The sequence below is a fragment of the Callospermophilus lateralis genome, chromosome 4, assembly GCF_048772815.1.
Source record: "Callospermophilus lateralis isolate mCalLat2 chromosome 4, mCalLat2.hap1, whole genome shotgun sequence".
NCBI lineage: Eukaryota > Metazoa > Chordata > Mammalia > Rodentia > Sciuridae > Callospermophilus > Callospermophilus lateralis.
The window spans coordinates 121911454-121926002 of record NC_135308.1 but is presented as its reverse complement, the minus strand read 5'-3'; the positions used below and the strand labels follow the sequence as shown (position 1 = coordinate 121926002).

At 34.1% G+C, this 14549-nt stretch overlaps 1 protein-coding gene across 3 annotated transcripts in view; it reads left to right on the top strand.

The window, feature by feature from the left end:
* Positions 1–14549, top strand: part of Ptprr (protein tyrosine phosphatase receptor type R) — a 258417-nt gene that overhangs the window by 195766 nt on the left and 48102 nt on the right. The window lies entirely within an intron of this gene.

Below are 14549 nucleotides of genomic sequence, written 5' to 3'. Positions count from 1 at the left end.
ATTTATGTGGTGATGTTTACACAACTCTGTGACTTTACTAAAAACCACTGAATTGTACACTTTAGAAAGGTGAACTTTATGGTGTATGAATTATATATCAATAAAAAGGGGGAGTATACATAAATTAAATTTTATATAAAAATGTTAGCGGTTTCTAGAAAATTAATTGGACATTGCTTCTGGGCATTTTAAAATTTTATTTGATTTGGTTGAAGCATGCTAATTTAGAACACTTTTATTTCTGGAAATGTATTTCCTGCAGCAAGTATAAAAGTATCCTTAACATGACAAATTTCAGTTCACTCTTTAAAATGAGTATGATATTTTGCATTCCAGAAATATTTATTTTTTACCAGTACATCTGCTCCTTGGACATAATATATAGACAATAAAACAGTATCAAAACTTTGAATTCTGCACTTTTCTTGATACTCATGATATCTGCACTTAGGTGAATGGCTACTTGATTTTCAGGATTATCTTGCAATTATTCCATCTGTCAGTGGATGAGAAAAGACCCAGAAATTAAAACAAATTATTTGAGTCTGAAAGCAGTAAAAAGTCAAGGTCCTGTTTCAAAGACCACCAAGTTCATTCATCAGATGAACAAATCCCATAGTTGAGGGGAAAGACTTATTTTAGGTATTGGCAACTGGGTGTGATGATTTATATTTAAACATCTATCCTGCCCTAGACACCACTGATACCATGAATGTGTATTTACATTGGCAAGAATGTGATCATAGTGATCAAATCAAGTGCCCCCTCTTCATTTATCACTAACACCACTCTTCCAGGTGGTTGGCGCCTTCCTTCCTTCCACCTGAGGGTGATGATACTTTGAATACAATCTGTGGCCACAGAGTAACTCAGCAAAGTCGTTGACTCTTTGCTGCCCTAAAGGAAGCAACTCCCTACTCTAAAATTCCAAGGTGAAAGGCCAGTGACTTGTAGAGGGCAATGGTCATCCTGGTTTATTTGCAAAGGACCTAACTGACCAAGACCCGCATTGCATTAGTGGGTGGTACCCTTTAAAATGAACTCTGAACAAACACAGGAATGTATATTTAAATAAATTATTGTTCTTGGCGGAACATTTGGGGAAACTCTGGAAATGGCAGATTTTCCTAATTTTGATTGAGAGTTCATTTTAGGTAAAGGTGGGTCTTGATGTGCCTTCGTGGCTAATGATTAAGATTACTGCTTCTTATATCAAAAACCAGAGAAGGACCTCTAGGTGCTTTCAGATAGACATTAGATGCAATTACTTTTTAACGTAACTATTTCTTCCCATCAAGGTGAAGTTTTTCTTTGTGAAAATTTAATTTTATAAATGTTTCTCTCTGGTGCCTATAAACACGTTCAAGGATTGGTATAAAACATGGTATAAAAGGATTGGTATAAAACATAAATAACTTCTATAAATTCCTAAGCACGTCTCCATGCGCTAACAGGCTACATGGTATTAGAATAATCTATTTAGGATTCTTTCCTCAGAGTCTATAAACTTCTCAATGTCAGAGGCCACATCTTATTAACATTAGCCACTGCCCTCCACCCCCAGGGCCGAGCCCAATTTCTAGAAGAAAAAAAAATAGGTATGCATATGTGTTTGTTATTGAACTAAGTTCAGTATATCTAGTGGTTAAGAATGAAATTCACAGACCTTACTGAGTGAATTTTGATAAAGTTAACATATTTGGTTTCTCTGTATATAAGATGACAATAATCATAACACCTACCTCAAGAATAGTTGTGACAATTAAATGAGATTGTTTCCTTCCAAGTTGAGCTGGGGCCAGCTGGCTATTGCTCCAGGACTTCAGTGCAGTAACTAAGCCAGGACTCCTGCTTGTTTCTAAGCAGAGTGAGGATGAAGTTATTGACCATCAATACTTTCACTTTTCTTCCTTTTCTTTTCCTGCAACCTTCTATGCCCCATAACCAGAGGGAATGGAAATAAGGAAATTTACTCTTCCATTGTGAACATATAACAAGCAGAGGGTCTAAATCCTGAGGCAATATAAGGTACCCTTTTGGGGGGTGGGTATGTATTTGTGTGCACACAGGTGTGAAGAGAGACTGAAAAACACACATCAAAGGTGAAGGCAGGGCACCACATCACATCTCAAAGATGTATTAAGAAAAATTGCTGCTACAGATACATTTACTAGGAAATTTGCTCCCTATCACTACACTAGCAGAGCAATGCAGATATATGGAATCTTGAACTGTGATAAAATGTTCCTATAATTTCATTTATAAATCCATAGTGAAAATTTATCATTACTGACATACATTGTTCCTGTTCTACACGATGTTACTCATAAATATTCAGTTTTGTTAAATAAACACATATATAGGTTGAAAACAAAATTTTCCAGACGTATCTATCACCAGCTAAAAATAATAAGAGTTGCCACCGTCCCTGCAGGATAAATGCATATATTCCATGGAAGCTTTATGGCCCTTGACAGGCAGAAAGAGTCTTTCTGCAAAATGTTTTCAGTAATTCTGGCCCATTCTTTTCTTTTTTCCTATTTTATTTTTCTACAATCAACATTTTTTATTAAACTTTCAAAAAGTAAACTCTTCATTATTAAAATGATGCTATGGTAAAATTGTTAACAAACATCAAATATAAGATCTTATCAAATATTGTACCAACATTTAATTCAAGAAGATTTTAATTACCTCCAAAAGAAACCCCATATGCATGAGCCATTCCCTCCTCAGTTCCCCACTCCTCAACCTCTGGCAACTCCTATTTATTTTCTATCTTTATAGGTTTTTCTATTTGGGGCATTTCACGTAAATGGAATCATACAATATGTAGTCTGGTGTGTCTGGCTTCTTTTATGTAATGTGTTTTCAAGGTTCATCTATATGGTAGCATGTATCAGTGCACACTTCCTTTTTATAGGACATTATATTCCATTTTGTAGATATAGCATATTTTGTTTATCCATTTACCAGCTGATGGATATTTGGATTGGTCCTACTTTGGGTTATTATGGATTATTCTTCTATGAACATCTGCATATAAGTTTTTGAGTTGGCATATGCTTTTAATTTGGAAACAGTGGAATTGCTGGGCCACATGGTAACTCTAGGCTTAATGTTGTGAAGCACTATCAAATGTTTTCACCAGTGGCTGAACCATTCTTCACTCCCATTAGCAGTATATGAGAGTTACAGTTTCTCCACATCTTCACCAGTTCTTATTGTCCATCTTTTTCATTATCACCCTCCTAGCAACTATGAAGTGTAATCTTTTTATGGTTTTGATTTTCAATGTCTCTTCTTATTTCTTGATTCTCAATTCTGTTGATCTGTATGTCAGTCTTTATGCTAATACTTCATTGTTTTTGTTAACTTCATAGTAAATTTGAACTCGGGGATAGTGAGTCTTCCATCTTTGTTCTTTCTCAAGATTATTTTGTCAATTTTGAGTTCCTTGCATTTCCACATGGATTTTAGGCTTTTTCATTTTGCAAAAAAACACCATCTAGGATTTTGATAAGGGTAGAGCTGAATCTGTAGATCAATTTCAGAAAGTATTACCATCTTAATGATATTAAGCCTTTCAACATGTCAATGTTGTAAGTGCTTCCATTTATTTAGGCCTTTCATTTATTTCAGTGATATTGTACAGGTCCAAGTGTATCTGTTTTAGATTTCTTGAAAATTTTATTCCTAAATATTTTATTCTTTTATTCTGAGGCAATATAAGGTACCCTTTTGGGGGGTGGGTATGTATTTGTGTGCACACAGGTGATGATACTTTAGTGGAATTATTTTTTAATTTCATTTTTAGATTTATATTTAGATTTTTATATTTAGATTTTTATATTCTTTGCTAGTATATAGAAGCACAATTAATTTCTCATCTTGATATTGTATCATGCAACTTTTTGCACTTTGATTATTACTTAAAATACATTTTTTGTGTGTGAAATCCTTGGAGATTCTTGTATATAAATTTGTGTCATCTGCAAAAAAAAGGCAATTTACTTTTTCCTTTCCAATCTGGATTTCTTTTGTTTCATTTACTTATCTAATTGCAATGGCTAGAAGCACCAGTACAATATGGAATAGATGTTGGAAGAGCAGACTTTGTCTTGTGCCTGATCTTATGTGGAAAGCCTGAGTCTTTCATCATTAAGTATGATGTTAGCTGTGGACTTTTTTGTACTTGACCTTTGTCAGGTTGAGGAAGTTCCCTTCTACTTCCAGTTTATTGAGTCCTTTTTTTAACATCAAAAAAATGTTGTATAATTTCTGATGATTCATATTTTAGCTGAATTCTGTAGCTAATTATTCTCATGTATGTCATTTCTGGTCTTGAAAGTAAATGAATATATTTAACTTACCTGCAATAATAAGTACTAAAAGAGTTCTTGGTAATGATTATGTAAGCAGACAGGGAGTCAATTGTATTGTGTGGCTTAGAAAATACTGTGTGTGTGTGTGTGTGTGTGTGTGTGTGTGTATGTTCATATTTGTATATCAATCAACCGAAATTGAAAGAGAGTCCTCATTTCAGAAAGATTGGTTTACTCATTGAAACTTTTAATGTTTCTCCCGCATCATCTTTCTCTTAACTAATTATATGAACTAGGAAGAACCAAACTTGGGAACTAAAATTAGAGCCACCATCATTTTGTTCTTTTTTTAAAAGGGAAACAGCCTCCTCACCATGAGTGACAGTCAAAACAATACCAAATGCCAAAGAAGAGAGAGTAAAAATTAATCATACTTGATTACAAAACAAAGCACTACTTTTTTTTTGTATGAACAAAATCACCATAAGTCTTTAGAATGCTAATGCTCAGTCTATTGATATTTAAATAAGACTCAAACTAAACTAGACCTCAACTGTAGCATTTACTGTACCTGCATAAGCTTAGCTTCTTCACTCAAATTTTAAAACTGTTCCACCAGGATCTTCAAATTCCCCTGTTTCCAGAAGGATTGGAAGAGCCATCAGACCATAAGTATTGTGCCTAGCATTATTCTAACTCGTTTATTTGCAAACTTTCATCTATGCAGGCAATACGTGTTGCTTTCTATGTATTCAGTGGTACAGAGGGAGAAAAGATTAAAGCCAAGTCTTTGCCCTCAGGAGTTCACACTTAGAGCAGATCGTTTCTAATGATTATGGTATATATTAGAGACATTTTAGAAAAACTGCTCTATGAAAAAGCCCCTAGGATTTGGAAGAGGATCTGAAGGAATTGAGAGCAAGCTCATTTGAGGCATAGGGAACAGAGATGCAGGTTGATTGCTTGCCAGGGGCTCAGGAAAAGGTAGTATGTGACAGATGAGGCTAGAGAAAAACACAGGGAGTAGATTAGCAAGCATAGTAAGTTGAAGGGCTGCTAGTTGGGGTTTTATTATCATATTTCATTCCAGTAAAATCTGCAAGAAAATATTGAACTAGGAGATGTTAGAGATAGGAAGTCTTATTGGAAGTAAGTCCAGACCTACTGGAAGAGTCTGGACCAGAGATGAAGAGGTTCTAAACTAAGTCAGCATCAAAGGACCCCGAGAGTCCAGCTTCATTTTTCTTCCATGCCCCTTGTGTCCAGCAACTTCTTCAAACTCAGAGATTTTGAGTTAGTTTTTTAAATGCCTTAACTAAAAAAATAAGCATGGAAATTCATACTTAAGTACAAGGTTGTTTATTGCAGTTTTGTTTATAATGGTAAAAAACTGAAAATAACTTACTGTCCAAAAATAAGATATTGGTTAAATAGACAATTGTTACATCCACACAAAGGGATACTAAAAAATGTTTGAAAATAGCATTTAAATAAATCTGAGACATAAAAAGACATTCAAGATATATTTAGTTTATAAAAAATTAGAACATAAAATAATATATTGAGTAATTGACATACATATAAAGACTTGAAGACCATATACAAAATGTTATCAGCAATTCCTCTAAGTATCATTATTATGGGATAATTTTCTTTCTTTTTATCTATGCTTGTTAGTTTTTCTGCAGTGAATATGCCTTTTGATTAGAAAACAGTGTGCTAATTATAAACACATGAGGTAAAATTTTTAAGTCTATGGGGTATGAAAAATGGTCTCATCTCAAGTGATCACTGCTATATTTACAACACTGCTGCAAACTTTCACTCACTAACCAATTTTACCAACCTTAACTTCTTCAAATATTTATCAGGGTATGCCCACACCACTTTCCCAGCTATGTATGTGAAGTAAGATTACTACTACTACTATTACTATTATTATTATCATTATCATCATCATCATCATTTGCAAATGTGTATTATGTGCTGGAAAAATTCACATATTTTTTCCTTCCTTACATTTTATAATGTGAAACAACCCCATGAGTTTCATTATCCTTATTTGCAATTAAGGAGTTTGAGATCAAGTGAGTTTAAGCAAAGTGACCTAGTATCAATTTAAGCTCAGATCCTAAGGGCAGTACTTAAAGAATAATGCAACAACTTCAATTTATATGCTTTTTAAGTGATTATTTTTAAATAATAAAGGTTTATTAATTTTTCCTTGTCCTATGTGCCTATGTAAGATTTGATATCATGGTACAAATATAAAAACTTTTATGCAAATCATTTAAAAGGAAGAGCAACAGTCTATCTAATGAAGTAGGTGATTTCAGGTAGAAAAATGGATCATTTCCCACATTTCTACACCAAAAATGTTCTTTAAATATATTACAAGATTTTCTTTTTACTTTAGAGTGAAATTTATTATCTTCCAGATCCCAGACCTGATATCTTTTATACTTATTATATAGGACCTATTCATTTATTACAGCTTCTAGAGATTAGTAACCTTGAAATTTTGTCACAATAAATAACTTTCCTAGTGCTTTGTATCTTTCTCCTCACTCTCATCTGTCAAGTGGTCCAGAAAAAGGGTACTACATATAATTTACTTGAAGATAAAGAGATGAAAATAGGTTGGGCCTGGCGGCACATGATTATACTCCCAGCAATTTGGGAGACTGACGCAGGAGGATTACAAGTTCAAGACCAGGCCCACCAACTTAGTGAAAACCTGTCTAAAAATTAAAAATAAAATAGGGCTGGAGATGTGGCTCAGTGGAAGAGTGCCCCTGGGTTCAATCTCCAGGACTGAAAGAGAGACAGAGAGAGAGAGAGATGGAAACAGCATATTACTAATTAAATACTATTAACCCTTGGTACTTAAAAGCCAAAGAATTTGAAGTTGCAAAGAGCTTTGGTGGCCAGTCAATCCACATGTAGTAAAGGAATTCCATCTCTCCATTTTACCATTTTTCCTATCCTTTGTTATTCAAATGAACTATTATAACACACAGGGAGGCAAGGTTGGGCTGAAGGCCTCAGGACTCACATTTTTAGATCTAGAGAGAAGAAAGTGTTAAAGTTCTTCCTATCATGTGAAAGATATATATACTAATGAAGACGGCTCTGGGCAAATTATACATTTTTTAAAACAAAATCAAAAACATTCTCAAAGATCAAATCTGTTTGCTTTCACTCTCTATGAAATTCTTATAATCATTAAGATGCATATCTTTCTGTTCTCATTTCAAGTACTTCAAGATAAACAGCTGCCACCATTTCCCACTGAAAAGTAATTTTATCATCCAGGAGTCTGAGAAGTACATCTTCCTACACTGCAGGCAGACTAGCCATTTCTCTCATCTTGTTCTACTCCCATTTCTGTTCTTTACTGGGTACTGAATGAAGTGCCAGGCTTGAAGTCTCATAGCACTCCATGGCCAACACTACAGAAAAAGTAGCACAATTAAGAATTAGTCTCTTTCACACAACACAGGAAACTGTACCCTTCTGCCTAAATCCAGCTTCTTTATTTTTACTTTTATTTTTTAGCTGTTGATGGATATTTATTTTTTATTTACTTATATGTGGTGCTGAGGATCGAACCCAGTGCCTCACACATATTAGGCAAGAGCTCTATCACTGAGCCATAACCCCAGCCCCCTAAATCCAGCTTCTAACACCCAAAGTTCTGGCCCTCACCTACTAGGAAAATAAATGCCTGGTTTCTCAGCTCTGCCAACACTCAGCTGTAGTGTTCTTGTATTTCTAGAAACAATGAATAGGAATTGAACAATTTCAGCTGAAATGTTTATATTCTCTTGCTGAACTGGATGTGTGGCCCTGGCCCACAATATTTAGACATGTTTTCCTTTTTACTTAATTGAAATTAGCATGTTAATGTTTATTGCATTCCTGTTAGCTTTCCTTAAGAATTTGCTTTTTCCTTCAATTGTTTGCAATGGTATCTTTTGAATTTCCTCCCTCCTCTTTATTTTTTGGCATAAATAATAATTGGTGCTACAGCAGCAGCTCGATAAAGCTTTTTATTATGTTCCCTTTTGTCCAACAGCAATCATGAGGCACTAAAAAAGCTAAACAGTTTGTTCACAGCTACATGACAAAATAGAAGCAAGACTTTCAATAGAAGTTCTGTCTTACTTATGCACAGTTTTTTTTTTAAAGGTCTCAGACTTCTACTATTTCTATTGATTTTTTTTCCTCTAAATCCTTTAGATATTTTCCTATCTTGTTTTTATTTTTCCATAATTGTGTTTGACTTGCTTTTGAAATGTCTTTTTGCTTCTATGCTCACTTCTTACCATTTTGGTTTATGGATTTGATTGATCAAATTCATATTCTCTTAGTTCAGTAAAATGGTATTTTACCTTTCAGTTCATTAGTTATAGCATTCCAACTGGGCTCAATAGCATACATCTGTATTCCCAGTTACTTGGGAGGCTGAGGCAGGAGGAGTGCAAGTTTGAGACCAGTCTCAGAAACTTAGTGAGCCCCTAAGCAATTTAGTGAGACCCTGTCTCAAAAGAAAAAAAAAAAAAAAAGACTGGGGATGTGGCTCAGCGGTTAAGTGCCTTTAGGTTCAATCCCCAGTACCAAACAAAAACAAATAACTTAACATTCCTATTTTATAAATCATATCCCTCTCTAGATTTTTCAGCAAAGTGTTGGAATATTGATAACCTGTTTGAAAAGAAAACAAAGACCTTGAAGCTGGGCAAGTGGTGTATACCTGTAATCCCAGCGGCTCAGGAGGCTGAGGCAGGAGGATCACCAGTTCACAGCCAGCCTCAGCAAAAATGAGGCACTAAGCAACCCAGTGAGACCTTGTCTTTAAATAAAATGCAAAAAAAAAAAAAAAAAAAAAAAAAAAGGCAGGGGGAGGATGTAGCTCAGTGGTTAAGTGCCCCTGAGTTCAATCCCTAGTACCCCCCAACAACAACAACAAAAAAGACCTTGAGGATTTTTCCTTTCCCATACCCCAAAATAAATTATAAATACATTAAAAGATTTAAGAAACTAAATTTCAAGAGAAAAAATCCTCTGAATTAAAGAAATGCAAGAATCCTCTACAAAGGAAAGATTAACAATAGACTGAACATAAATATAAATTTTAAACAATTCTTCATGTTTCAAGACAATAAGAAACTATATGTTTGCAACATACACATCAGACAATGTCATATATAAACATCAGCCTAGTCAATAATAAATATATTAATGTTACAATATAAAAATGAGGAAAGAGAATGAAGAGAATAAACAGAAAATTCTCAAAGGTAAAGACCTACATAAACAAATGAAAATCTAGCTTATCCTCATCTTTAACCAAAGAAATAAAATAATAAGCCACTGACATCGCTGCCCACAAAACAGCAAAGTTTAAAAGTCAATTTAAATGTAAGTAAAGAATACATGAATATGAGTGATTTTAATTCCTTTTTTTACAACTTCTAAACTTTATAGATTTCCTCTAATGAACTTGCATTATTTATATAATGAAAAAATTAAAACATGAGTATATTTAATCTCTTCTCTCTAAGCACAAGACCTGACTAGGAAGTGCCCAAATATTTTTCTCTTTTTTATTCTGCTGATTAGATTTCCTAATTCCACCATATTTCACTTAATCTAAATATTGCCCGTTCCTTGAGAATAAGAATTAACAAAAGCAAAAATTTTTTTCTAAGGTCATGACATCCTACCATCATATTTCACGGACAGGACAGAGAGTACTTACCATGATAAGGGCTGTTTTGTGGAAAATGCTATCTGTGAGGTCAAGAGCTTGTGCAAATTTAACTCCATAAGTGAACTTTGAAACATTGTCTGAGGTGTTGAGGCAAAGTGCTTTAGAGTTGTTTAGGATTCAGGGGAAATGAATTTGCCATAATAAAGAGAAACTTTAAGATAAATAGGTTATCAAGAAGGATGTGTTTTTCTTTAGTAACAAATGTGTCGATTATAACCACTGAATTCAAAGCATTAATCTCAGTAAAAACAATGTTCAAGTTTTTGTAAAGACCTCCTAAAATAGATCCCTTAGAGAACTAAATGTGACAGTTAAGTAAGACTTTGCCCATTATTACCCAAAGTTAATAATAGCCAAGCATCACAAGCAAGTTACTTACATTATCCAGTTAACCTTTTAATAACCCTCTGAGATAGGGTTTCTTTCATAAAAGGAGAAAGTTCAAAAGCAGCACGTCTAGACGGCCTTACCGAAGTTTCACCACAAGGGCGTGGAGAGGAAAGATTTGAGCCCAGACAAGTTTAACTGTGAAGATAAAATTTGTACCAGAACACTGGTACAAATACTTGCATTCCAGTGACTTGACTTTCCCCTCACGTAGGGCATTGTAGTCTATCACAATCTGCCCACCCTACTCCTTGCTTTGGGAGGCAAAGATGAAAGAGCTCAGATTTTATATTGTAACTTGGATTGAATCTTTGCTCCACATTGGGTTTCTTTTTTATTATTATTAGTTGTTCAAAACATTACATAGCTCTTGACATATCATATTTCATACATTTGATTCAAGTGGGTTATGAACTCCCATTTTTATCCCGTATATAGATTGCAAAATCACATCGGTTATACATCCACATTGGGTTTCTAAATTGGTGATCTCTTCACCTATAAAATGAGAGGAAGTAATATTGCAGAGGGCTATGAATATTGAGCTACCATATGTGAAAGTCCTTATGATAATACTTGGCAAATAATAAATATTTAACAAATGTTAGTTTCCTTTCTTCCTTCCCTTGCCAGGATGACAGTTTACATTTCAGTTTACATGAAAATGCTACATTGGGTCTCAATTTAGCACAGACTCCCTTATTACTTACACACTAAAGCAAATGGACCTTAGACATGGGATCTCTCAGGTTTGGGCAGGAAGTGCCTTGGGAAGCCAAAACAGAAGTTGACACACCTCCATGTTCTGATCCTTTTGTTCCTGGGTTTGGGCAGACTTCCTGTAGCTTTAGAGGTTCTCAACTCTTGCCTCCCTCTCATCTCGGATAATTGATCCTGACTTCCATTTCCAAACCATGTTTTTTACATAACTGAACTTCTGATCAAACTGCTTCTCTGTCATTTCTCTAAGTTCTCTTATCATTTTCTCCTTCCACGCTCTCTCTCTTTGAAATAATTGTCTCCCCAAAATTTACCTATTGAACCTTTACCTTCAGGGCGCAACTCAAATGACTCCTCCTTTGTGTATCTGCACTGTTCAACTGGGTGGAAGAGACCTCACCACCTACTAAACCTAGAGTGGCTCTGGTGTTACTCCATTGACAGATTGTAGATACTTTTGTCTTTAAAATTAAATGCAATCATAATTCAAAATGGCATGTGATTAGCAACCCTTAGACAGCATCTCACCACTCCTTACTAAAATATCTATTGAAACCAGCAAAAGTCAAATCCTCACAAATATACTAAAAGGTAAGGCCAATAGAAAACATTATTGTAATTGGGAAAGATTTTTCATGAAATTAGTGACCAGAAGAAATTGAACAAGGAACTTTAAAAACTGTTTTCCCACTAAAAATATATTGAAATTCTTGGTCTAAAAGTAGAACCATTCTTTGCTCCTCCTCAGCTCTTTACCTCCTATTAAGAAACACAAGAAGCCCTGATGATATCACTACTAACAACCAAAAAATTTAAAAAGTGGAGGGGAGAGACACTCATCCCTCTATAAAATATGCATTATTTTATGAGGCGTTCAGAATGCTTTTCCCTAATTAATGACCCAATAATTCAAAAGGGAAAAATTGAATTTCACTGGATTAGACAAAGGAGAATGAAGGGAAGGATGGAGGGATGGGAATAGGAAAGATGGTAGAAAGAATAGGACATAACTTTTCTATGCTCATATATGAATACACGACCAGTGTAACTCCACATCAAGTACAACCACAAGAATGGGAAGTTATACTCTCTCTCTATATATATATGATATGTCAACATACATTATACTGTCTAAAAAGAACAAATTAAAAAAATAAAAAATAGTAATTAATTAAAAAAGAATAATAATAAGATGAGAAAACATCTTTCAGAGACACTCCAAAATAAAAGCCAGACATGTCAATATTAAAATTTTTTAAAGTCAGATGTGAGAACAAATATAAAATTAATAGGAAAGAAACATTGATAAGATCTACAGTTAAGATATATCACTCTTAATTCTTCAATTGACACATTGACTGAAATACATAATGTCAAAACTGTACAAAATTAAGAAAGAGTACAAGTGATTATTGTGAAAGACCTACATCCATATCACAGGCTTTGATAAATTCAATAGGAAAATAGGAAAGAATACACTGGAATAATATCTTTAACAACATGTAATAGTGTAATAAATAAGGTGATATGTATGTATAAATGTGCAAATGGGTAACACAGGACTTACACACAGACATGATCAAACCAACAGCAAAAGCATCTGTGGAATATTTAGAAAAAAATTATTGCAGTGTTTCTCTCAAAGAAAGAATCAAGAAATCCCAACCATTAGAAGTCCATCTCTAAGTTCCATGTTGTATAATTAGACATTATTAAGGAATATTAATGTTCAAGCACTTAAATGACCATCAAGAATAAGAAGAAATTAAAACTATTTAGAGATTAAAATAACACTGGCGTATAGCTCAGGGGTACAGTGTTTACCCAGCATGCCTGAGGCCATGGGTTCAATCCCTAGCACAATATTTTTTATTTATTTAATAAATAAGCAAATGCAAAAATAAACAATGAAATGATATTATTCTTTAAAAACAATTATCGAACTAGAATTGCACTGAAGCTGCAACTTTTTGTTCAGTGGATTTTTGGTTTTATATTCTCATACTTTTCCATTGTTTAAAATTAGGCTTTAAGGCTAGGGATATAGCTCAGTTGGTAGAGTGCCTGCCTCACATGCACAAGGCCCTGGGTTCAATCCCCAGCAACACCCACACAAAAAAATAAATAAATAAAAATTTAAAATTAGGCTCTAATCGATTAACTATCTCCTGATGTGGCAATCCAATCCATAGCAAGTATGGAGAGCACCATTTGGAGGGATTAACCTTCTGGGCCTACTATCTACTCTTACTGTCTTTACTCTTATTTGCTTTGATCTGTTGTTCCCTCCTGTGCAACACCAACCATTTGGCACCATATTTAATCTCCTGACACACTCCAAAGACCCCTTTAAATCTCCCAATTAGTATGAATGCAGTCTCTGTCTTTGACCCTCAGTCTCTCACATGCTATTTTATAGGAACAGCCTTGCTGTCATTGTCACATGCTATTTTACTGTTATGTTCCTTACAGCTATTTTAACTGTAAGAATCACTTACACCTTCCACCCAGGATACTGGGGTCTTTATACTGAAAGAGCCCCACCTCACTTCCCAAAGAAAGGAGTGTAATTATAAAGGGAAGATAAATTGGAGCTTAGTTTACAGGCCTGTGATCTCTACAGTTTCTTATAGGTCACCACAGAGTTAAATAGCAGTACATATATACATTTCCACGTAGACATGCATCTATATATAAAGCAATGGTGGAGACAGAAGCTAAGGATTCATTCAGAAGTTAGAAAATACATATATATATCTATATATATAGATATATATATATACACACACACACATATATATGTATAAAATACATATATATGTATAAAAAGTATATATATACATGCATATATGTGTGTGTATATATATATACTTTTAAAAATTTTGTAGTTGTAGATAGACAGCATGCCTTTATTTTTTATTTGTTTATTTTATGTGGTGCTGAGGATCCAACCCAGTGCCTCACACATCCTAGGCAAGCACTCTACCACTGAGCCACAACCCCAGCCCTATACTTTTAAATTGTATTTGAAATGCAATAAGTTGAACCAAAACAGAGATTATGGTTTTTTATTTTTATTATGTTTTATTTGAAAAGTATAAGTGTGTTTATTTGTGTAATATGATGTTTTGAAATATGTATACTTTGTGGAATGCTAAGTAAAGCTAATCAATAGAAGCATTACCTTGTTCTACTTTTTCATAGGGAGTACACTTAAGATATTTTTCTCTATACTTCCTATGTCCAGTAAAATCATAAGCACAGTACATTGATGTCAAAAATATTATATGATGACATGATTTATTACTGGACTTTCAGACATATGTGTAAGTAAAAATTGG